The following is a 25296-nucleotide window of genomic DNA, read 5'->3' as shown; positions in this document are numbered from 1 at the left end:
GGGGTTTAAAGTTTTGGAATGGGCTGATTTTTGGTGAGGATGATCTCCTCACCATAGAGATCATCCTCACAAAAAATCAATCTATTCCAAAACTTCTAACCCATGTAGGACAAAACACGTTTGGTAAAGCGTAGGGTGGTAAATGGGACCCATATATATACATATAAATGTTTGTTGCTGAACGGGACCCTATATATATATATGGAAATGTTCAACAACAAACATTTTGGCAAAACATGGGTTAGAGGTTTTGGAATGAGCTGATTTTTGGTGAGGATGATCTCTACAGTGAGGAGATCATCCTCACAAAAAATCAGCCCATTCCAAAACTTCTAGCCCCATGTTTACAAGTTGAAAAATCATGAACCCTCCATTTTTTGTAAACCATTTTTGATGAGGTTAGAAGTTTTGGAATGGGCTGATTTTTGGTGATGATGATGTCCTCACCGTAGAGATCATCCTCACCAAAAATCAGCCCATTCCAAAACCTCTAACCCATGTCTTGCCAAAATGTTTGTTGCTGAACATTTCCATATATATATATATATGTATGGGAAATGTTCAGCACCCTAAGTTTTACCACACACTTTAACAAACGTTTTTTGTCCTACATGGGTTAGAAGTTTTGGAATGGGCTGATTTTTGGTGAGGATGATCTCTATGATTAGAAGATCATCCTCCCCAAAAATCAGCCCATTCTGAAATGTTTAGCCCCATGTTTACACTTTGAAAAATCGTGGACCGTCCATTTTTTGTAAACCATTTTTGATGGGGTTAGAAGTTTTGGAATGAGCTGATTTTTGGTGAGGATGATCTCCTCACCATAGAGATCATCCTCACCAAAAATCAGCCCATTCCAAAACTTCTAACCCATGTAAGACAAAACACGTTTGTTAAAATGTGTGGTAAAGCTTAGGGTGCTGAACGGGACCCTATATGTATATATATATATATATATATATATATAGGGTCCCGTCCAGCAACAAACATTTTGACAAACATTTTGGCAAAACATTTTTCAAAACATGGGTTAAAGGTTTTGGAATGAACTGATTTTTGGTGAGGATGATCTCTACGGTGAGGAGATCATCCTCACCAAAATCAGCCCATTCCAAAACTTCTAAGCCCATCAAAAACAGTTTACAAAAAATGGACGGTCCACGATTTTTTAGCTTGTAAATATGGGTTAGAAGTTTTGGAATGGGCTGATTTTTTGGTGAGGATGATCTCCTCACCGTAGAGATCATCCTCACCAAAAATCAGCCCATTCCAAAACCTCTAACTCATGTTTTGAAAAATGTTTTGCCAAAAAGTTTGCCAAAAAGTTGGCCATTGAACGCCCCCCATATATATATACACATATAGGGGGCGGTTCAAGGGCCATATGAGAAAACATATGAAAAAACTTTCGTTTTTCAAAATAAGAGTTAGAGGTTTTGGATTGAGCTGATTTTTTGCAAGGATGGTCACTATGATGAAAAGATCATCCTCACAAAAAATCAACTCAATCAGAAACTTCTAAATCCATCAAAAGTGATTTACAAATTAGTGATAAAAATTGGTAAACATTCTAAATCACTTTTAATGGGGTTAGAAGTTTCAGATTGGGCTGATTTTTTTTTTTTTTTTTGGATGATCTTCCCATCATAGAGACCTATATATATGGGTCAGGTTCAAGGGCCATATGAGAAAACATATGTAAAAACTTTCGTTTTTAATAAAATTTTAAAATATGGGTTAGAAATTTTGGATTGAACTGATTTTTTGTGAGGATGATCTCTATGATGGGAAGATCATCCAAAAAAAAAAAAAAATCAGCCCAATCTGAAACTTCTAACCCCATTAAAAGTGATTTAGAATGTGGACCGTCAATTTTTTACCAATTTTTATCACTAATTTGTAAATCACTTTTGATGGATTTAGAAGTTTCTGATTGAACTGATTTTTTGTGAGGATGATCTTTTCATCATAGTGACCATCCTTGCAAAAAATCAGCTCAATCCAAAACCTCTAACTCTTATTTTGAAAAACGAAAGTTTTTTCATATGTTTTCTCATATGGCCCTTGAACCGCTCCCATATATATATAGGGAGCGGTTCAACAACCATAAAGTTTGTCAAGTTTGGTGCCAAACATTTTTTGTAAATCACTTTTGATGGGGTTGGAAGTTTTGGAATAAGCTGATTTTTTGTGAGGATGATCACTACGGTGAAGAGATCATCCTCACAAAAAATCAGATCATTTTGAAACTTCTAACCCTAGTTTACAAGTTGAAGAATCGTGGACCATCCAATTTTTATAAATCACTTTTGATGGGGTTAGAAGTTTTGGAATATGCTGATTTTTGGTGAAGATGATCTCCTCATCATAGAGATCATCCTCACAACAAATCAGCTCATTCCAAAGCTTCTAACCCATATTTTGAAAAATGTTTGGCACCAAACTTGACAAACTTTAGGGCTGTTGAACCGTTCCTATATATATATATATATATATATATATATATATGTATGTATTAGGATCCGTATACGCATAACACTACTTATAAAGCTACACTGTGTTTTGTCTTATATGGGCAAAAATGTTTGGAATGGAGTGATTTTTTGTGAGGATGATCTCTATGGTGAGAAGATCATCTTTGCCAAAAATCAGCCCATTATGAAACTTCTAACCTCATGTTTACAAGTTTAAAAATTTTAGACCGTCTAATTTTTGTAAATCACTTTTGATGGGGTTAGAAGTTTTGGAATGGAATAATTTTTTGCAAAGATGATCCCCTCACCACAGAGATCATCCTCACAAAAAATCAGCTCATTCTAAATCTTTTTAACCATATAAGATAAAAATGTTGTAGCTTTATGTGTCTACAGAATCTGACCCTATATATATTGGGTAGCGATCCATGCCCAACAGTTTGGCAAACATTTTGGCAAACACATTTTTCAAAACATGGGTTAGAGGTCTTGGAATGGGCTGATTTTTGGTGAGGATGATCTCTACGGTGAGGAGATCATCCTCACCAAAAATCAGCTCATTCCAAAACTTCTAACCTCATCAAAAATGGTTTACAAAAAATGGACGGTTCACGATTTTTCAACTTGTAAAATGGGGCTAGAAGTTTTGGAATGAGCTGATTTTTGGTGAGGATGATCTCCTCACCGTAGAGATCATCCTCACCAAAAATCAGCCCATTCCAAGACCTCTAACCCATGTTTTGAAAAAGTGTTTGCCAAAATGTTTGCCAAACTGTTGGCCACGGATAGGGACCCATATATATTATGAATTATTTTTTGGAGTTAGGACATGAATTAATTTTCTTTTATAGATAAACTAATGGTTTTTTTATGGATAGATTAGTGATTATTGCATGAAATTTTATATTTATTATATATTTATTTTTTTTGTTAAAAAATATTACTTACAATTTATAAATATTAGCAATCCGCATAATCGAACCGAATCAAATCGACTTTAGTTTGATTTGGGTTGATTTGGTTCTAATGGAATTTGGTTCTTATTTAGTGAAATTGACCTATGTTTGTTGGGTTCCAAATTTGACCTCACACTGAACCAAGTTGCACCCCTACTAGTAACTAGTGGCCACTTGTAGAAAAATGCTAAACTGACTTCAACATTGACTTCTACAATGCGCTGAATTGATGGTGTGGAGAGAACCACATATACTTTTCTCGAGAAACAAGCATTGTTATAGGAAGTCAGTGTAGCACAGCCATTTATTGCGGGAGTCCAAACTAACCTTCCTGAGATAGTGAGGAAAAAAGTGCTTATTAAACCACATTCACCGTCAAAATGACATCGAGACGCACAAAACAAATAATCAAGATTTGTAACAAATCTTGAGGTCAAGTTTATGCTTCACGAGCTTTTTTTTTACGGTGGATAAGGCTTAGTAAGCGTTTTTTTTCCTCACTATGTTAGTAAGGAAAGGTTTTCTCTTATTGTATGATGTTCACCAAGGACTGAGCCAATGATCCATGATCCCCGACAAAAATGTATTCCACGTGTCCTGCGAGGGAGTGGGGAGGGGACTTACAATCAAAGTCACAGGACTACAGTACATACACTTGAACAAAAACCTCTGATTTTTATTTTTTATTTTTTATTTTTAAAGAAAAACTTCCCGCTTCTTCAGCTATCTTCTCCTTTTTACCTCGCCCGCCTCTTTAACACTCATTTCGCCATTTTTAGTTTCTTCGAACTCACTCTCTGAAATTCACAGAGAAATTTTCTTTCGATTTCGGTAGCTTTCAACGATCTGACTATTTGCGATCTTAATTCTTTTGAAGGATTCAAGATTAGAGATCTTGATTAGCGAGGTCAGCGATCTTCAAAACCCTTGCTTCTCAAGTTAAGATCTTATATAGATATATATATAAATATTTTTTTCCGGATCTGTAATGCTAGATTTGAAGTTGATTTAATTAGGGTTTATTTGATTATCCAAGTGAAGAAAATTCTCGTTCTGTTCCGTTAAATAAGATAGATATATATTGCTCCTTTGAGTTTGACAATCCGTTACAATAGAAACAGAGAACCGCAGATCTAATGGTTCTTATTTGATACATTAACATGAACAGAAGTTGAAGAAGACTAAGAAACATAGTTGGTGATTTATTACTGCTGATTTAACTTCACTGGAGCTTAGGTTCTTCAGCCTGCAAATGAGCAAATAAGAAATAAAATTCTCCTTAAACCACCGATTTAAATAATAAAATATAGACAAAATATATCCATTTTAGGATAAAAATCCATTGATTAACTTTAATGACATATTAAGTGAAGGAAGGAATTTGAACAGTATGATAGCTAAAAAAGAAGTTTTAAGGCCTTGGTAGATTAATTTTGGTCTAGATTGTCGTCCAACAAGTTGGAACAATTACATCTGATCCAGAGTGAAGATGGCTAGAAGTCATGTGGGATTGATTTGGATTACAAACAAGGTAAGATATTTGACGAGATGAATAGATTTTACGGAATAAAGGTTTCCTCGTTGCAGTAAATTCGAATTGAAGCCCTGAAGGCTTCCCAATCGTACGTGTCGCCAACTTTAATATACCAATATATACTATCTTGATACTAGTAACTTAAGAACTAGAAAACAAGAATCAGACAGTTTTGTTTACACTTTACCTTACTACATTAAGGATATAATAGCACGCTATATCTGCTGCTCTATTTGCTGTAACCGTTGCCTCTACGATAACCCCCTCCGGTTCTGTATTTGGGGATGGATACTCTGCCAGACTCAATGTTCTTGACATCCTCTTCGAGGATTTCATATCGTCTCTTTACTTCCTCCACAGTTTTTCCAACGACCCGGGCAATTTTTTGCCAGCGATCAGCAGTGTTCTCGTCGTACTTGGCCAGGGCATCTTCGAACTCTTTGTTTAGCTCCGCAGTCCAAGTTGAGCTAGAGTTTTGTGCCATTTTTCTTACTGAGATTCAAGTGTAATTCTAGTAAGAATAGTGATGGAGGTAGGCTGAGATGAACTGAAGTGTGGGTGTCGGAAAAAATGAATGAGAAAGCCAAAAGGGAAGGAGAGTAGTGTGAGGTGAAGAACCCTACACTATGGGAAGGAATGAGAATGAGAGTCAAGGGGAGAAAACTCTTTTAAGTCAAGGAATGGTGTGAGTGAAGAGATGGCCACGAGTGCTCTTTTATAAGCATTAGGAGAGGGGGTGGGGTGGTATGGTGTGGTGCCAGTTGGCCAATACAATTTGCCAAGATAAGAAACAACAAGAGAGAAAAAATCAATCTAACAAAATTTCTTCTTCTTTATAACTTTAGGATTTTACACCATGAAACCCATTCGGTAGAACCTATTAATTAAACTAAAAAAGAGGAAACTTTTGTCTCTCTTAAGTAAAAAAAAAAACTCTGTCATTTCTAAACTGATTTATTTGTTGTCAGCTGTTGCTTTTGTTGCTAATCAGACCAACTAAGCAAAAATTCACGAGGTTTAGAAAGAAAAAGAAAAAAAAGGTTCATGGTGAAGTTAACATGCCAGCTCAGAAAAAGTAAAAAAAAAAAAAAACAATTAGTACAAATCCAGCTAGGCAATCCCTCTGTTTGGTCCCTTCTCACAACCCACACCACCAATTTTGACTCCCTGTTAGTTTGTCTCTTACAATATGGGCCCAGGATTTGAACCACGCTCAATACAACAGCCGTACTCAGTGCTCACGAGTTACCACAACTCACTTGCAAGGAAAGCAAGTGAAGTGAGTTCTCTTTCAGATCTTTCCTCATTAAGGTAGTTCTATACGTCATATAGGATTGGAGTTTTGTTACTTTGTTCCTGAACAACCTTCCAAGGAACTCTTGCAGGCCAGCTCAGTCCGTACAATGATAATGTATGTTCTTTTTGTAAAATTGGTCAACTGAGGTTCTCTTTTGGATGTTAGAACCCTGCATCCTCTTTTGAGTACCCTGTAGGGTCATGGGTGTGGTAGTGTCTTTCAACAATTAATCATGCCCATAAAACCCCAATTTTACATCTTATTTTAATCTCTTTTAGAATAACGATGAATGCACACAGTTTTGGCACGCAGCTGACATGGCAAGGGCACAAAACCACACATATTGTTCCTGTATATGCCGAAGAAAAAGATCTGTGATTTTGTGCTCTTGCCATGTCTGTCGTGTACCAAAACCGTGTGTATTCATCACGACTCTTTCTTTTACTATATAATTTTGTCTTTTTTTATTTTTTATTTTTCCAATTTTCCATTATTTAAACTTGTTTATTGGAGGGGAAGGGGTCATGATGCCATTATTATTGACTGTTTAAGATTAAAATAAATGTCGGTTTGTTGATCATTTTGAAAAGAACATGAAAAAGAATTTCATGTGAAAAAAAATAAAAAAATAACAATAAGACTATATTACATTGAAATCTATAAAGGATTTTGTTTGTGTTGGTGTTAGCTGTGACTTTAAGGTGGTGTGCTGGAAACCCAAAGAAAAGATAATTCTTCAAATTTTAACTCGTGTTAGAAATGATAAGCATAACTATTTATAGATATTTTTCTCCATGGAAAGCAAAAGCTTTTTGGACTTATATTTCGCTTTGCGTGTGCTCACGGATTGGCCCTGGTGGGCCCACATATTTGTTTCGGCCGTGCAATGGTGGAATCTACTAAGACATCCCCAACATTTTAGATCTACCTATCTCATCTATCTTTTTATTGACTAAGCGTTTGGCCACGAGGTTGTTCTTTTACTACAACTTTTCTTGTTCACCATAATAAAAGGTCTGCCATAAGATCAAGAATTATATCAGAAGAACAATAGCTAGCAGAAAAAACTTTGAAGCGGGCAGCCCGCATCAAAATTTTAAAGGAACCCTCTCCATTGGATTACACGTGGCATTTCCAAGGAGGTATTTCAAATTTTGGTGGAAATGTAGGAGTGTAAAATAAATTCAAAATGCCACGTGTCTTGTAACAAAGAGGGTTCCTTCAGATTTTGAAGCAGGCTGCCCGCTTCAAAGTCAAGACTCGTTGCTAGCTTGATTCTTTGTTTGTTTTCTTCCTGATTAGGGCGGCCACAGTCTAATGTGGTCTCATTAGGAAAATCGTTGTGTTATATATTAGCAGTCCGTGCTTACATATTCGGGATCATGTGTTTTCTCCTGAGTCACTGGACTGGAGCCCAACCCAATATGGGTCATGTATTTTGACACATAAAGCATGAGTTCTCCATAGTTCCTTGGTTATTGACCAGCACTGGACAGTAACTACTTAGCTCATAACGAGAGGGTTTGGGCCCATATATTAATTACAATGCAACTTTTGAGGTCGTGGGTTCAAGTCCTGCTTACCTGTAAAAAAAGGTAATTTACTTTTGCAAGGTAGAAGAAATTCATCAATGTTCTAAAGATATGCCTGGGCTAAAAAAAAATGTTTCATGGGTTTCAATTAATATATGTGCTCAAGCTAGGGCTGCAACTTGCGCGGAACAAACCCGAATTTGATGGGTTCAACCAGACCTTGGGTCAGGTTTGGGCCAATTATCTAGGGTTTGGGGTTGGGTTTGGGCAAAAAAAAAATTTGTCCAAATCAAATCGGGTTGGGTTCGGGCATAGACATCGGGTTGCCTGAACTTAATATGGTTATAATTTATAAATGTTTTTGTTTCGTTCTCATTTGCAATTCACATTTCACAATTCAAATTTTAATCATCATCTTTTTTGGGATACATAATTATAAATTATATATTTTTTTACATACCACTTATCCTTATACAAGCCATTATTATTATTAAATTATCTAGTATTAATGAGGAATGAGTCAAACCAGCATTTTATGCCCGAGGTCAGGTTGGGCATGGGCACGGGTTAGTGTTTGTCAAGCGTCAGTAGGGGTTGATCCCCAACCCGCCCAAGTTGCAGCCCTAACTCAAGCTAGATATATGTTTTAAATGAGAAAGAAACTAGAGAAGTATCTGATGAGCTTAAACTTGATAGGTTGGTTGGATTTTCTCAGGGCCCGTGGTGGCCTGCTTATGCAAGTGGGGTTTGGTGTGGTCTATTCTCCCCTAAAAAAATCCACGAAAACTGCAATCTGGACGTAGTAGTATTAATAATAATTATAATAATGATGATACTAATAATAAAAGAATAGAATGATGAGAAGAGGGGGCCTTACTTGTGGATGTTCAATACTAGGTTTCAAAATTGTGCTGATAAATTGTCTTAATTTAGACCCATTTGCAACTACTATTATTTGGAGAAGAAACATAGAACTCATATACTGTAATTAGTTGAAAGGACATGTGTTTCACTGAATGTGAAGTCTTTAGCTATATTAATGCCACTCTTTTTCCCCTAATATTCTTAGAGATAATTTATCAGAGGAAGCTTTCCATGATATTTTGGATAAAATGTTTTCATTATCATTATCATTGTTAGTTGAACTGTTGGAAGTTTGGAAGGGTTAAAGGAAGCGCCGCCCCATCCAACAAGTTGCTTGGGTCCTTTCCATGGGATATTGCCACATGAGAAGGGATGATCATGTGATGAATATGACACCTACAATTGTCATAGGAATCTGTTCCCGAAAGTGGTCCTTGAGATACCGAATCTACAGATATTTGGAATCCTTATCATCCCACATCTATCTCGGATAGAAAGTTAATGTCCATGGATTCGTCTCCTTTCTCTCTCAACAACTTTGTACCACTTTTGTTCTCTTTGTGGTCCTTCCTTACAAGTTGGAGTAGGGTCACCTTGAGATCCTATAGTCTTTTAGAAGATTTCTATACCAAAACAGGAATCTACAATGTTTTAGGAGGGTAAAGAATCAACCATAACTGGTTCGTACAATGGCAAACTTTAGAAGGAATCTTTGAATAAGTGACAGTTTGTGGGAAATAATTTCTAATCATTTACTCGAGAAAAAGGAGATAATGGGTCTTTAGAACATGGTAGGCCCTGGGGTGGCAAAAGGTTGGGGGGATGATGATGCGGTCACTGAGAAGGCCATGAACAATTTTCATGGAAATAAATTTAAAATAAGTATTTTTAACTCTTTTAACACATAATCAATGTTAGGTTCCATGAACCTCAAACTAAAGTATCATAATCCTAAATTTAATAGATAACAATATTATTATAATAAAGACTATGAAAACCATGGTTGTAACCCACAAGAGATGGAGTGAGTTCATGTATTTAGAGTTGATGTTCACTATCTCAACATATCTTACTCAAAGATTAAATTTATCTTTTAGTATTTTAATGAGTGGTGGAGTAGAACCTTTACATTTAAACTTAATATAATCAAAAGTCATTTTGGTAAAAAAAAACCAAGAAAATTGCAACCCATGATGCTATAATAACGTTGGCTAATGTACATTATATCAATCCACAACCCATGCATTGACATATATGGCAAACATGCAGAGTTGCAGACAGTTCAGAATCCACCAAGCAGAGTTGCTTGACTTCTTTAAGTTCCCTTGTCCTGAAACAAAATTTCCTAAAATATTAAGAATTACTTCTATGTATCCAACTATGATGCCATAGGCAAGTTTCCCTTTATGATTATCACAACACAGTTTTGAAGGGCTTATTAGGTGGATAATTTCTTCCAACGGTGTGTTTTTCTCTTGGCAGACATATATTTGGAAATTTTAACAGTTCTTTATTGTTCAGTTTATTCTTTGCCAATAAAATTCATCATCTATATTTAATGATGTATGTATTTGATTTTCTTTTGGCAAACAAAATTTAAACTCTACTTCATTACAGTTTATTGTTGTGTAGTACCTCCAACAAAATTCTAAAAAAAGTGTTTTGTCCTATATGGGCTAAAAGTTTCGGAATTAGTTGATTTTTTGTGAAGTTGGTTTCTATGTTGAGGGGATCATCCTCACAAAAAATCAGCCAATTCTGAAATTTCTAGCTCCAATTTACAAGTTGAAGAATTGTGAACCGTCAATTTTTACCATTAGTTTGCAACCACTTTTCATGGGGTTAGAAGTTTTGGAATTAGCCGATTTTTTGTGAGGATGATCTTCTTATCATAGAGATCATCATCACAAAAAAAAAATCCCATTTTGAAACATTTTTGCCATATAGAACAACTTTTTTGTTATATATATGTATTAGTTTTTTATATAATAATTAAATATTTGTTTGGTACTAATGTTTTGACAATCAATGCCAACATAATAAATGGATTTATTAATGACATAATACATGTATTAATTGTATAAAAGACTAACATACCCTTGTCTTTTTCAATAAAAGACAAAATGAGAAAGGATATATTATTGGAAAAAAAAAAGTGTTAGATAATATTAACGTCCCAATGAGGTTTTGGATGTTAGAATTTCCCAATAATATCCCTTCTCGTTTTGTCTTTTATTGAGAAAAACAAGGACGTGTTAGTCTTTTACATAATAAATGTTACGAGCATTTAAGTATTTTGAATTAAATATTTTGATATATATATATATAAATATAAGTATCTCCAATTATACAAATCCAGTTTGATACTAAACTCAAGGATAATTCGTAACCGTTAGACTTCAGGTTTACACGGTCAAGAGTGTGTGTTATTTATTAAGTCAAGAGAGCCTAATTCTATACAGGTATACACTTACGATAGACTATGTCATTATCTTCATGAGATCAGAATAAAATGAGGATACTTATGCACACAATTATGTACATGTTGCTCAATTGTAACTTCCTATATTAATTGCTTCTCTATTTAATGGAACCTCACAGGAGATTACATCATCCCAGCTATTCAACTCTTTCAAAAGCGATGGATGACAGGACAGAAAAAAAAAATGTTATAAGATTTTGGAATTTTGTATACTGTTTTAGAGTTGTGGATTCTGATCCATATAATTGGGTTTTGCGTTTAGGGGAAGATTTTGATGTCTCCTGCTTAAATGGATCAAAGTCTTGAGGCTTGAAATGTTCAAGAGTGTTGGTCAGTGTGGTCGACATGGAGTGGCCGTGATTCTTGATTAGAAGCATCTTCTATTAAGGGACATCTAATTATTCCCGGTTCCAAAAGTTTGGCTTAAGCAATCATCGTTAAACTTATCTCCCAATGACAGACAATCAAGGACTAAAATTTTCAGATACTGATCACATTAGACACGATGATGCTGAGATAGATGATTTGTAAGATAGAATAGAAAATTATAAATGTATGCATTTATTGCACTTTTTGACATGAAAGTGCATGAAAATCATAGATGATTTTCATCAAGATACGAGTGAAAAAGCATTGATGAAAATCATCTATGGTTCCTATTACTTTCACATCAAGAAGTGCAATATGAGGTTCTAGCTTGAGGCCACTCATTATGACTCATAATAATATAGAATCTTAAAACATGTGGTAAACTAAGGAAAAGTTGTTTAAGATGATTTGATCATAAGATTACAGTACAATACCAATTAGAAGAAAATGTTCCAAAAGTGACAAACTTCAAAAAGGATTGAGGCAAGGAGAGTGGATATAAACTTGGTTGAATCATCATTCCAAAAAAAAAAAAAAAAAACACCTTGAATTAACAAAAGGGAAGTCCAGTTACTTATCTAATAATAATAATTTTTTAAGATTTATAATAAAAGGGTCCATAGCTCAGTGGTAGAGCATTTGACTGCAGATCAAGAGGTCACCGGTTCGAACCCGGTTGGGCCCTATATTTATTGTTTTCATATTTTATTTATTTTTTTCTGAAAATTCTCAGGGCTAGAAAAGCTACGTCATAATTTTATTTTATTCTGAAAATTCCCAGGAAGGAAGCTACGCCTGGACTTGTTGTGGCAGAACAGCTGATTTTTTAGGAAGGATCCCATCCTTGAATCCATTGAGTTGTCCCCCCCATAGTAACCAAGTTTGAATTGGTAGTTGTTATGCAGGGGTTCAAAATGGATAAATTCCTAAAAGCTACGTAAAACAAATAAGGAAAATTTTGGGAATTATATAATTGATTTAAATTTTGGCTATAGTGAATTTTTAAGTTCAACCAATCTATTTTAAAAATATCAAGGTTATAGACAATCTTGCCGTATTATCTATGGAATTAGATCATGAAACTTCCTTTTAATGGTGTCACTGGGTTGGTTCTTAAGATTTTTATAATCAAAATCGTCATTTTTGTTCGATTTTGGTTCTTGTCAATTTCAATCCTGATTTTAGAACTAAAGGAATTGAAACCGTTCTAAACCGCAGATACCCTTCAGTTTCGATTCTTAATAAACAGACAAGACGAATTAAAAAAAAGATCTCAAAGTAATAATAGTATTCTATTTTGTTTATATGCAAGAATTTTTCATTATAAAATATCAAAAATATCATTTACAAGTTATAATTGCAAAAGAATTCTTTTCAAAAAACACAATACATTGTCTATAAAAGCATTAATTAGCAAAATTACAAATGTTCAAACAAATATATAAGTTAACTTTTTTTTTTTTGGTCTCAAAAACTAGAACCCATGTTCTTACTATAGAAAAGTTATACTAAAGATAGACATTTTGTTAGAATACAACCCCAATGGACCCCAATGGATTGGCCCCATGGTTACAATTCGGAATACAACAAAAATTTGATACATGAAACTTTTTTGCGGCATATGTGTATTATCTGTCTCATTTCAAAAATTTGAAAACAAAAAATTTGGTAATATGATAGTGATGGTGATGGTGAAAGTGATGATGTTGTGATGGTAATAATGATGGTAGTGATAATGAGGTCATTGAGGTTATTATTCCATTGATTTATAAAAGAAGACCTAAGTCAATGAACAAATCATCAATTTGAAAAATTAAAATGTAATCTCAAATAATTGTAAAGGGTCATGTCATTTTTTTTTTATACATTTGTCACCTAAAAATGTGGATTCCTCCAAAATTTTGAAACATGACCGCTTCAAAATCAACTTATATTATACGTCACAACTTACAAGTTTGCACTTTGCAACATATAAGTTAAAATAGCGAAAAAAATTTATAACATTTTATAAAAATTACCTAAAAATGTGGATTCCTCCAAAATTTTGAAACATGACCGCTTCAAAATCAACTTATATTATACGTCACAACTTACAAGTTTGCACTTGCAACATATAAGTTAAAATAGCGAAAAAAATTTATAACATTTTATAAAAATTCGTAAGTCATAAAATTTATTAAAAAGACACATTTTATTCTTTTTTAACTTAAAATACGTGAATTATTCAGAATAATTCAATAGTCCAGAGAATAATACTTACATTGAAAAAAATAACAAATTCATGAATTTTTCAAGAATTAAATGAGAGATTGTTAACAAGGGGTTGGCCTAGTGGCAATCCAAGCCTTGATAAATCCCTCGGGAAGGGTAGGTCAAGTGTTCGAAACCCCACGAAGCAAATGAATTCCTAGGGGCCATCCTCCAAGGTCCGGTTGACGCTCGACTCAATCAATTGCACCTTGCACATGGGACTTTCCGAAGGGACGTGGTGCGTGTGACCATGGGATTAGTCATTTAAATTAGAATACATAATTTATATGAAAACATTATTATTTTTATTTCGAAGGTTTTGATTACGATTAAATAGGTACCCATTGACACCCCAACTCTATATCTTTAGGATTCATTATTTTCATCTCATTGGCCCTTGTATATTATTTCTCATTTGCAATTTCAGCTGATTATTTTTATACCTTTTCACGGATGAATTCCACATATTTTGAATTTAATCGGGTAATCACTTATTCCAAAAATTGACAAATTTTCTGAAAACTTCCTAAGTTGACCTTCCAGAAGTTTAATGGGCAGGCACACGGGCATAAATATTACTAGCCTATGAGTTCACCATGTCTTCCTGATTAGATCTTATGAAAGTCATTTGTTAAGAGTTTCTGATAGTGAAAATAGGGTTTGGATCAAAATGTGCCAATTTATATGGGCACGGTTTATTAAAAAGAGAGTTGGATTTTAGTTCTCGAGATGGGGGCCAATTATAAGAGAACAAATATTAGGATTTTTAACCCCTAACAAGAAAGTCTTTTTCTGGGGGGTATATTTCGAGAACATTAAAAATGGTTTCTAAAAATGATTGTAATGTAGAAATGAGTTTCCATAAACCAGTAAATTGCAATTTCTCGAAGAAGAAAAAAAAAAAAAAAAAAAACTCAGTTTCAAGATTATTTTCCCTTGCAAGAATATAGATCATAAGTCCAAGCCCATAAAATCTAAATTCCCAATTCCCAATTTTGACGGGTAATCACGATGATAAAATATGTATATTGAGAGAATACTTCATGGTAAAGGTGGCCTATAATGGGTATATCTGGTGGTGACGGTGGTAGACCATGGTCAAATGGTTCAATCCTTAATAAGGATAACAGGCAGTCCTATTGGATAACAATGGTTATGGTGGTGGAGGGTGTGGACTAGCAAATATATTTTGGAAAATGCTCTCTCGTAGAGAAGAAGCAAATTTTGGTAATCCAACACTTCGAAGTCCAGAGATGATCAAACCTGAAGCCCTTCTCAATAAACCATGCCTTTTTCTTAGCGAATTAGACTCAAAACTCAAAAGATAAGAAAAGTCCCTGACAACTTACAAGGAAGATTAAGGAAAACTTCCACTGTCAATAAAACTCAAAAGCGAAGAGAAAAAAGCTATGTCATCTCTTCACGACAGAAAAAGGGTTTTACTAATTGGCCATTATTTATCTTTTTGAAAGATTTAACTATTAATTAGAGGGGAAAGCTGCATATAGCAAATATTATATCACTATCACCTTCATCAAATCTATTAAATCGTTTGTCATCTCCTTCTGTGCATCTTGAGGTAAGAATTTCAAAATACTGTCTACAGACCAACAGACACTAATTCTATAGGTGCCAACTACATTTGTGGATCATTAATGAAGTCGAATCAACTTACCCAAAATCCTTTAAACCCTGCCCCCTTGCTTGTTTATACCCATGCCATCAACTATTATAAACCTTACAATCCCTATAAGAATGACTTCTAGAACCTCAATAAACCCATTGGGAGGCAGTAGATATCTATATGGCTGTTCCAAATACTGATTTTGTTTTTCGTACTTGTGAGCTAAGCTAGGAATTACATAGCTGATTATCCAATCTAGTCAATTTGAGGGATACCCTGTAAAGGGATTGGGTTTAGATCAATAATCAAACATTCAAGCACTTCCCAATGATTTGGCAATCTAATTTTGAATTTTACCTAGTCAAGTACGACTCTAGTCTTAACATTGCAAACCTTACTTTCCAATTCCATGAAGCCCACATTTTTTCACCACTCCTTAAAACTGCTTTTATAAAGGGGGAAAAATACCATACTTTGTTATAAATCAGCAGTTCAAATAATAAAGGGGGAAAAATACCATTCCCTTTCATCAAATAAAAAGAGTAGTTCAAGGTTTTTTATATAAAAAAAAAACAAATCAATCTACAAACTAACCAAAGGCCCTGAAAATTTTAAGGTTCCAAACATGCCCTAAATGTATCAAATTTTTACTCTATTAAGTATTAAACTTTTCTATGTCCAAGCTTTAGCTTTGATTTAAAAGCGATATCTTCCTAGCTATCCTGAATTTTTAAGCTGTTTTTTCAATGGGCGATGTATAGTATCATAGGGGAAAGATCCATTGATTGTGATGCACCTCACCTCAGGTCCACAGAGTCACTTCTTACTATCCAACTGTTTTGACATCTGGACTATAGGGGACAACTCCACTGTTTCCATAGTTCCATAAACCTGAAGCCTTTAAAAAGTCTTTTGAAACTAACAAACTTTCTTTACAGACGTTCCCCTACAAGGATACCATGAATAAATTAGCATCGATCCAATAAGAACTTTATTAGATTGAGAAAACCAAAAAAAAAAAAAAAAACACAAATGATCAGATCAATCGTACAGGGTGCCTACCAACCCGATTGGTCCAACCCAACAAAAACAAGGGATGGGGGCATTGATTTTCAAAGAATGTCAGACTCATAAATTACAAGTACATAAAATCCGAGTTGGGCTAGGACTAACATCCCTACCCCTGCCTCTTATTTCTTATTTTTTACTCTACCCCATAGTATCTATATACGTATCATGTTGAACAATCCGACCATAAAATGAATTGCCCATACGTTAAAGACCTTCAGACCCAAAATTTCTCCCCATTAGGGATGGGCTACGAATTACATTTAGAAGGATGTGCAAGCTTAATATTTGTAAAAGAACGAAAGTAAGATGGAAACAAATTGAGGACGGAGATAATGGGAGTAGAAATTAGTAGAAAACAAAACTTTAAATATAGTAGAATTGAGGAAAATGAATGAAAACATGAGAGTGACATCTCTCCTCCTAAGATTCAAAGAGCCCCAAGTGAAATTAAAGGTTGTATAACCATACCATAAGTGAAATTATTATGCTGTTATATTACCACGAGATACAATGTAGCTTAAACGGAGACAACACAAAACTACACACATCCATAAACTAAATTTTTTATAGAAAAAATTGACCAAATAACTTTAAATCTATGATGTATGTTGCAAAGCAAACATTACGTTAATGAAACTATATTTTCATGACCCACTCTTAAATTTCTGTAATCGAGAAGTCTTGCTGAGTCTAAATGCAATATGTGAATCATTAAACCACTTGATATCACCCTCCACCTCATGAAAGTGATTCAACAAACCTTCTCCTTCAAAATACTTTGACAGAATAAAACCCCTTAAAAAAACACCTCTACTTAACTACCTTCTTAGAGTTGTGAAAATATGAGAACTAACATGCTGTTACTAATTAAATGGCATGGACAAACCACTGCAATTGAATCATCAAAATAATAGATCATAAGGTCCTTTTTGGTTCATCTGTAGCTACCTCACAAGACCTTGGATGACCAAAATATCAGAATTTTTTTTTTTTATAATTCCTCATCTCCATCAATCTCCCCATGATCACTTTACATAATCTGACACTTAGTAGAGTGCTTTTAGGGGTTAAAAAGGAAAAAAATGGTAGCAGTGGCACTCAAAAAATTCAGATTTTAGAATTCTAACCTATCTCGCATCACTTTTCACTAATGTTTTTCATCAAACTGACATGAAAGTTTGAAGGTTTCATGAGGGTGAAATTTTTTCCAGCAGCTCAAAAGATGGTGAGGTCATACCAGATGACGATCGTAAAGTACCATTCAGATACGTATCATTATCACTAGAAGAGTTCACACTTTCAAGACACTCCCTTCTTTGTCATCCATGGAAATATGAGATGAACCCTTCTCAGATAAATCACTGAAACCCTTCGAAACTATCATTTTATTGATGCCTAGAACTTCAACATAAGCCCATAGTTACAAAGTCGGGGTTCGGGAATAATTCAGCAAGAGGAAACCTCGAAAAAAGTCAATAAAATCGGGAAAACATTGGATAAATTAAAAAATAAGAATAATTTTTTAAAGTATAAAAAATGTATAAAAAATCTATGCATTTCATATATTAAATGATAAAACAGCACTTAAAAATGCTATAAAAAAAATAAAAAATAAAAAACGTGATTTTTTCAACAAAAAAAAAAAATCGTCAATTAAATCAATGATTAATAGTGATTTTTTCAAAAAAATCATGATTTAATTGATAACTAATAGAATCGTGATTTTTTCAAAAAATCACAGATTTTTGTCACCATGCACATACCTGATCAGGTCAAACTGCATTGTCAAACATGGCTTCTAGACGTGTTGAATACTCGGAATCAATCTCAAGGACATTGATCTGTTTAAGGAAATGGAGAAACTACTGGATATTAGGAAATGCCATGCATTCCCCAGAAGTGTGGAATACTCAAAACAATATGCCTATGAATACTGATGAACACTTGAATTTGCTTCTGGAATGGAACATTTTAAAGTAGCAAGATACTGACAGTGTTATGTGATGTGTAAAAGAGTCTACCATGGTCCTAAAGGTGGCGAAGAACAACTGAATTGTTGTATGAGTAATGATTTTCTGGCTCCCCCATGTGGCATACTCAAAATACTCTCCTGATGTGGCATGTGCTAGAACCATAGATTTTTTGCCTCAGGATACACAATTGCATATGTTTATGGAGATGCATAGATGTTTATCCTGGGGCTAAAAATCTATGGTTCTAGCACATGCCACATCAGGAGAGTATTTGAGTATGCTACGTGGAGCATCGACTGCATGAATAATTTGTGGTCTGATAGCACGACCGACTTGTGGGGCGGAGGAACTGGCTTGGCTTGAGCTTGAGTACAAATATGGATGAGATCCTCCTTGTCTGGTCCGTATTCCGGGAGTAGGACTGGCATAGAAGGTATTCCTGTCATGTAGGAATAGGAACAGTTAGGTCAGTCCGGGGGAGTCAGATTATCACAACTCTTGTTGTATTTGAATGAGACATTCCTAAACTACTAGTCTAATGGCTAGAAAGGCTCCAATCAATTCAGAAGAGCATGATTTGATGAACAAAATTGATGAGATTTTGGATGTTGGACAACTTTCAGAAGGACGAAAATGTTCTAAATGAACAAAGAAGACCATGCCAACCAATCAAAAACGCCTAATGGGGCTACACGCTAATCAATAATCTAATTTACTGGATAAAAGTCAGTTGAGATTTTTTTTCATTTTAGGTTTGGGACATCGTTAAGCGTGTCAGTACTTTAAATGGAAAGGAACGTGCACTATGAAACAACATGAATTTGGCAATTAGATATAGATTCAAATGGAGGGGAAGATGCAAAGTCTATTGCTCTACATTCAGTCATTGTTGGATAGCAATACCACATTAGAAAGAAAAAAAAACCTATATGGGAGATCTTTCCCAATATAAGAAAAATGCCTAAAGTGCCTTAACATTTCTAACTCTTCCATTTCATTCCAAAAGGAAAATGTAGTATCTCTTCAAATACCAAACGAGTCACCAATGATTCTTTATTAGAGAACCCTCTTATTTCAGAGGATAGCTTGATGAGAAAATGCCACCATATGATAATTAAGGGAATTAAATAGTCTCACATAGAAGTGATTATTAAAATCATGGAAAAAGGAAGTAAAGAAGCATTAATGGGGCACTAAAAATGGAGAGTTGTTGAAGTTTTCAAAAAAATGAAGATCACATGCAAAGATCAATGTCCCAAGGGAGAGAATGCAAATGCCATACATCACTCAAGACACTTTCCTTCTAAGGGGGGAATTGTCCTAGGTGTGACCACCTAAAAAAAAAGAGCATAATTTCTATTAGGTCCTTTCATTACACCCCACTATCTCAATCTATTAGACCTATGTTTTTGTGTGGCCCAATAGCCTCCACAATTTGCATTATTTTAGTAACATTGGATCCAAACAATAATAGGAAAAGCCAAAAAAGGATAGTCATCCAATATTACTAGAACTCTAGTTGAAACCCTCTTTAAAGATATTAAAAGGAGGCATCGATGGATAAAGGCAACTCCAACCGGTCTTAAAATCTCTAAATATAGAGATAGAGACCTCCAAAAGAAACTCCAACTGGTCTCCATTTTTGAAGACACCCCTATATTTCACTATTCACTAGGGCTACAACCTGGGCGAGTTGGAGAGTAAACCTAGGCTCAACCCAAGTAGCAGAACCCTCAACCCAACCATCGGGCCTAAGCTCACCAACCCGAGCTCTTTGTATAACACTAATTTTGTTTTGATTAGCAAATAAATTGTACATTAAAAAAAAAAAAAAATACAGCATCATAAACAAAACTACTAGTAAATAAAATTGCAAACAACCTTCAAATCCATCATTGCAAGAATATTTAGACAAACCATACTAAACCGAAGTTCACATTAATATTAACTAATTATCCACAAGTCATAATAATAAGATGGAATAAAAAATTTATAATTAATATACAAATATTTCTATATTAGTATATAGCATCAGGTTTGGGTTGCTCGTACCCTCAACCTGAGCTCAACCAAATTGAAATCAGGTTAAGATATTGTAACCCAGGCTCAACTCATCTTCCCCAGGCTCGCCCATCAATCGGTTTGAGTTCGGGTCAGCCCGCCCAAGTTGCAGCCTTACCACGCACGTCTTCAAATATAAAAGGGAGAGAAATTTTGAAGGGCATCTCTAAATCACTATTCACCCTTTCAAAATACCTATTTTGTACCCCTTTTTAAGTAAATGTCATTTTTGGCCTTTTCGTTTCATGGAACATGTTTAAAATATCATTTTTTTCACCAACCAATTTCATTCTTTTAAGAAAATGAATAGTGTTCTAAAGAATGAATAATAATTTAAAGAGGGGACTGGTTCGAGTTCAAAGTTTGGAGGGGATCTCCATCTTCAAATTTTAAGAAGACGCCAATTAGAAGGAAAATTTTGAAAAATGCAAGTTGGAGATGATCTAAGGAAACCATTAAAAGAGGACTTTAGGCCCTTTGTTCTCATCTATGTCGATAGGATCGGCCTCCCCTACTTTATGTATGCTTCTTAGCATTATTCCATTAAGAAATAAAATCTCAAGGAAGATCAGTAGAGAGAGAAGAAAGTGAATCTTAAGAAATATCAGCTTCGAAAGGAATTCAATGATATTGATGGAAAAATAAAGTTTTGATATAAGGAATACACGTAAGATGTATCAACTATTGCAAGAAGTTGATAATTGGGATAGAAAAGAATTTTGATAAAAGAGAAATGGATAAAATGTATCCACTTCAAAAGGAAGTAGATGAAATGTATAGAAACTTGATGAAAGAAAAATAAATTAAAGTATTAACTTTGTAAAGAAGTTGATGTTTTGGATAATTTTTTTTTCATGTATAGGAAACGGTTAAAACGTATCAACTTAAGAAGGAATTTGACCAGATGGTTTGAAAAGATGTATTAACTTCAAAAGGAAGTTGATCAAAAGGATAGAAGAAAAGAAATGGCTAAGACATATAAACTTTGGAAGGAAGTTGATGAGATGGATAGAAAGAAGTTGTAATAAAAATATAGATAAGAAATATCAACTTTGGAAGGAAGTCGATGATATTGATGGAAGAAAAATACGTAAGCCGTAACCACTTCTAAAGAAAGTTGGTAATTGGTAAGAAAGGAATTTTGATAAAAGGGAAATAGATAAGATGTATTAACTTCAGAAGGAAGTTGATAAAATGTATGGAAAAGTCCTAATTAAAGAAAAATAGATTAAGGTATCAACTTCATAAGGAAGAAGTTGATGTTTTGAATATAAAAAAAGTTTTCAGAAGTTGATAATTGAGATACAAAGGAATTTGATAAAAGGAAAATGGAAAAGATGTATCAACTTCAGAAGGACATTAATAAAATGTATAGAAACGACATGATGAAAGACAAATATATTAAATTGTCACTTTGTAAGGACATCCATGTTTTGAATAGAAAAGAAGTTTACATGAACGAGAAATGGTTAAAACGTATAACCTTCAGAAAGAAGTTGATTAGATGGATAGAAACGAAGAAATGGAAAAGATGTATCAGCATTAAAAGGAAGTTGATCAGATGCATAGAAATGAAGAAATGGATAAAACGTATCAACTTCAGATCATCAACTTCAAAAGGAAGTAGATATTTGGATAGAACAAAGTTCTAATGAAAGGAATATAGGCATGGCATATCAACGTCTTAAGGAAGTTGATAATTGAGATAAAAATAATAATTTGGACAAAAGGAAAATGGATATGAATCAACTTCAGAAGGAAGATGAAATGTATAAAAACGTCCAGATGAAAGAAAAATAGATTAAAATATCAACTTCATAAGAAAATTGATGTTTTGGATAGACAAGGAGTTTACAAGAATGGGAAATGGATAAAACGTATCAAGTTTAGAAGGAAGTTGATCAGATGCATTGAAAAGGAGAAATTGAAAAACATATCAACTTCAGAAGATCAGATTGATAAGAATGAAGAAATGCATAAGATGTATCAACTTCGGAAATAAGTTGATAAGATAAATAGAAAAAAGAGATTCCCATGCAAAATCAAACAGAAACCCAAAAAGAATGAATGCAACACTTAAACAAAACTTGAGGAATAAGGACAATGGTAACCAACAATCATACAATTTAGTAACTGACATTCCTCACAGATCATTTGAAATCCCAAAGAACAATCATGGAATGAAATCAATTTTTCATCTTAGGAGATTCCCTAAGATTTCAACCTAAAAACAAATTTTTCATGGTTTTCACTCAAGCGAAGCTAATATTAAGTAAGTTTCAGAGGTAAATAAGATTTAGAAGTTAAAGAAATAAAAAACTCAGGTTGAGAAATAACCTCTATCGCTAAAATGAGGAAATGTAGGATATAATGGCATTATCCCAAGAAAAGGACATATGGTCGATGCTCGCACGCCCGTCAAGAAACTTTATGAATTCTGTAATGCCCTAATTTCCTCATTGCCAATGAAATCTAGCACCTCTTTGAAACCCCAAAAATTACATTATTGGCTTTAATTATTTTCTTTTTCATCAACAATAGTCCCAAGAATCAAAAATTCGTGACCAAATTGTTGTCCGGTAGATACCCGAAGATAGAATAAAATAAAGATTGATCGAGGCTTGTGTTGAACACAATGTCCTTAAAACAATTTTGTTCCAGCAATTTGGTACCCATGGATCAATGACCAATTGCCTCCCAAGATACAACAATCATACGTGCAGAGACAACACTTCAGTCTACACGTCTAGCGAACCGAACGCTAAGTTTGTACTCTCAAGAAATACAGACGAAAATCAGAATGCAAGCAAGTTTAAACAGCAGAGAAGAGAAAAAAAAAATTGAATTAAAAAAACTAATGAGTCTCTTAAGAGACAACCCAAAAAACCAAAAGAGGTGTCCTAACTGGATGAACAGACACTCATGGAAATCAAATTGTCGGGGATAGGAATTAAGGGGTGTGCCCCTTCAAAGAAATTCGAATTTAAGCCCATAAGCCCCTTGTGCGCGTGCGTAGACTTATCCAAGTCTCTCTCTCATATTCACTTAAGTGATATGAGAAGTTCTATAGAAGAACTAGGTAAATTTCTTATTCTTATCCGATGTGAGACTAAAAAGTTTCACTAATAAACTCAATTGTTCTACAAACCACATACAACAAATCATGACTAGTAGGGGTTGTTTGGAGAAGATTTCTCATTCACTCAAAATGGATTTTTGACAACGAAATAAATGAAATTATTTTCTTCAATGAGAAGAATAAGTTTTCAAGTGGTCCAACCTCAAATAAAGTGTGGGACCCACTTAAATCGTAGCTCAAAAAGACCCATTTGGTCACAAAGACCTGGAAAATTCTGCAGATTTTTTCCAACACAAATAACTTACATAGAAGATCCAATTCCAGTGAAAAATCAAAATGACTGGACTTTTCGAAAACTTTGTCCTCGATACAAACTCGAACAATGCAGCTCCCTCTCTCAGCTGGGCATAGAAGAAGCTCTGCAACAAGAGGATATAGAATCAAAAGGGGCGTGGAATCGACCAATGGCTGCAAATTCGAAATTAGAATTTTTCTATAAACGAAATTGAAAGAGTACCGTTATTCGATGGTCTTCAAGCCATTATAACTGAGAAGAGAGAAACTGCTTCGAGCTTCCATTCATGGCTTCAACTTCATAGCAAGTTTTTGTGGTTCTCGATTGAGAGAATCTCACTCGATCGTCGAACAAAAGGAGATTTTCACCTCTCCATTCCAATCTCAGCTGCGATTGGTTTGGTTCCACTCGAAGAGCGACCTTTGTGTTGGGGGACTGAGAACTACAAACCCTCTAGGGGTTGGGCGTTGGGGTTTAAATAACAGGTGCGTAATGCGTTTAGCGGGAGCTGGAGGACACGTGGATCGATTACAGCTGTTGTTACTAGCTGTAAGATACGTAACGGCACAATGAATGATATCGTGCGTTAGCGGGAAGGTGAAGACACGTGGATCGATTATAGCTGCTGTGTACCAGCTTTAGGATACGCAATGGCACAATTTAAGATATCCCACCTGCCGCGGATGTACCGTTGAGTACATAAGATGTAGGTTATTTAGATGTATCCCCTCCATCTTTTATTAATATTTGAGATACTCCTATTTTGAAAAGCCCCTCTCCTTTTCGTTAATATTCGAGATACTCTCCGTTTTTAAACTTGATAAAATGTCCCTTGACCTAGGTCTTTTCAAGAGAATAATAAAATTACCTAAATCCCTCATCCTAAGCCTTCTACAAGAGACTAACAAAACATATTCAAGAGTTAGTGCCATTTTGAAAACCCCCTCTCCTGTTCTTTAATATTTGAAATACTCACCGTCTTTAAACTTGATGAAATATCCCTTGACCTAGGCCTTCTCAAGAGAATAATAGAATGAAATAAATGCCCCCATCTTCTCCTTCTAGCTAAAAACCTTGGATTATTCTCAAATTCTGTCATCTCAGATTATTTTTTTAGCGTCTTCAATATGTTACTTTTAACTAAGTCATCTCTTTTACAATATCTTATAGAGAAATCTTGACTTTTTTATCCAAATATCCATCATTTATCAGAATCACAAAAATGCATCTCCCCTAAAATCCTATCTCAAAATCTTAAGGGCATATTTGATTACACATGAAAAATAAGGTAGAAAATAGCATTTTTCATTTGTTTGAATGTATTTTTATATAAAAATAATAATTTTTCACCCTCCTCTAAAAGTCCACAAAACTTGGATTTCATTTTCTCACTTATATCCATAAAATAATAAAATTCGATCTTATTTTTCATCCC

The 25296-nt window shown here is 34.4% G+C and overlaps 1 long non-coding RNA gene, 1 other non-coding gene and 1 pseudogene across 4 annotated transcripts; 1 reads left to right on the top strand and 2 right to left on the bottom strand.

The window, feature by feature from the left end:
* Positions 1-4481: 4481 nt before the first annotated feature.
* Positions 4482-5669, bottom strand: LOC147407353 (protein RADIALIS-like 1 pseudogene; annotated as a pseudogene). Its single transcript, XR_015175813.1, has 2 exons — positions 5152-5669; positions 4482-4676 (listed from the first exon to the last, which is right to left on the bottom strand). The product of XR_015175813.1 is annotated as a protein RADIALIS-like 1 pseudogene (transcript).
* Positions 5670-12121: 6452 nt separating this feature from the next.
* TRNAC-GCA (transfer RNA cysteine (anticodon GCA)) lies at positions 12122-12193 on the top strand. The gene has a single exon. It is a non-coding gene; the product is annotated as a tRNA-Cys (tRNA).
* Positions 12194-14156: 1963 nt separating this feature from the next.
* On the bottom strand, positions 14157-24484 carry LOC147407351 (uncharacterized). Of its 2 annotated transcripts, XR_015176772.1 has the most exons (3): positions 24084-24323; positions 23768-23985; positions 14157-16328 (listed from the first exon to the last, which is right to left on the bottom strand). It is a non-coding gene; the product is annotated as an uncharacterized LOC147407351 (long non-coding RNA). The 2 variants fall into 2 exon arrangements; XR_015176771.1 differs by lacking the exon at positions 14157-16328 and having other exon boundaries at positions 23592-23985; positions 24084-24484.
* Positions 24485-25296: the final 812 nt, after the last annotated feature.

The sequence above is a fragment of the Akebia trifoliata genome, chromosome 3 (genome assembly GCF_017979445.1).
Source record: "Akebia trifoliata isolate Shusen 1 chromosome 3, ASM1797944v1, whole genome shotgun sequence".
NCBI classification, from domain to species: Eukaryota; Viridiplantae; Streptophyta; class Magnoliopsida; order Ranunculales; family Lardizabalaceae; genus Akebia; species Akebia trifoliata.
Note: the sequence above shows the minus strand (reverse complement) of the source record. Positions and strands in the feature narration are given on the sequence as shown.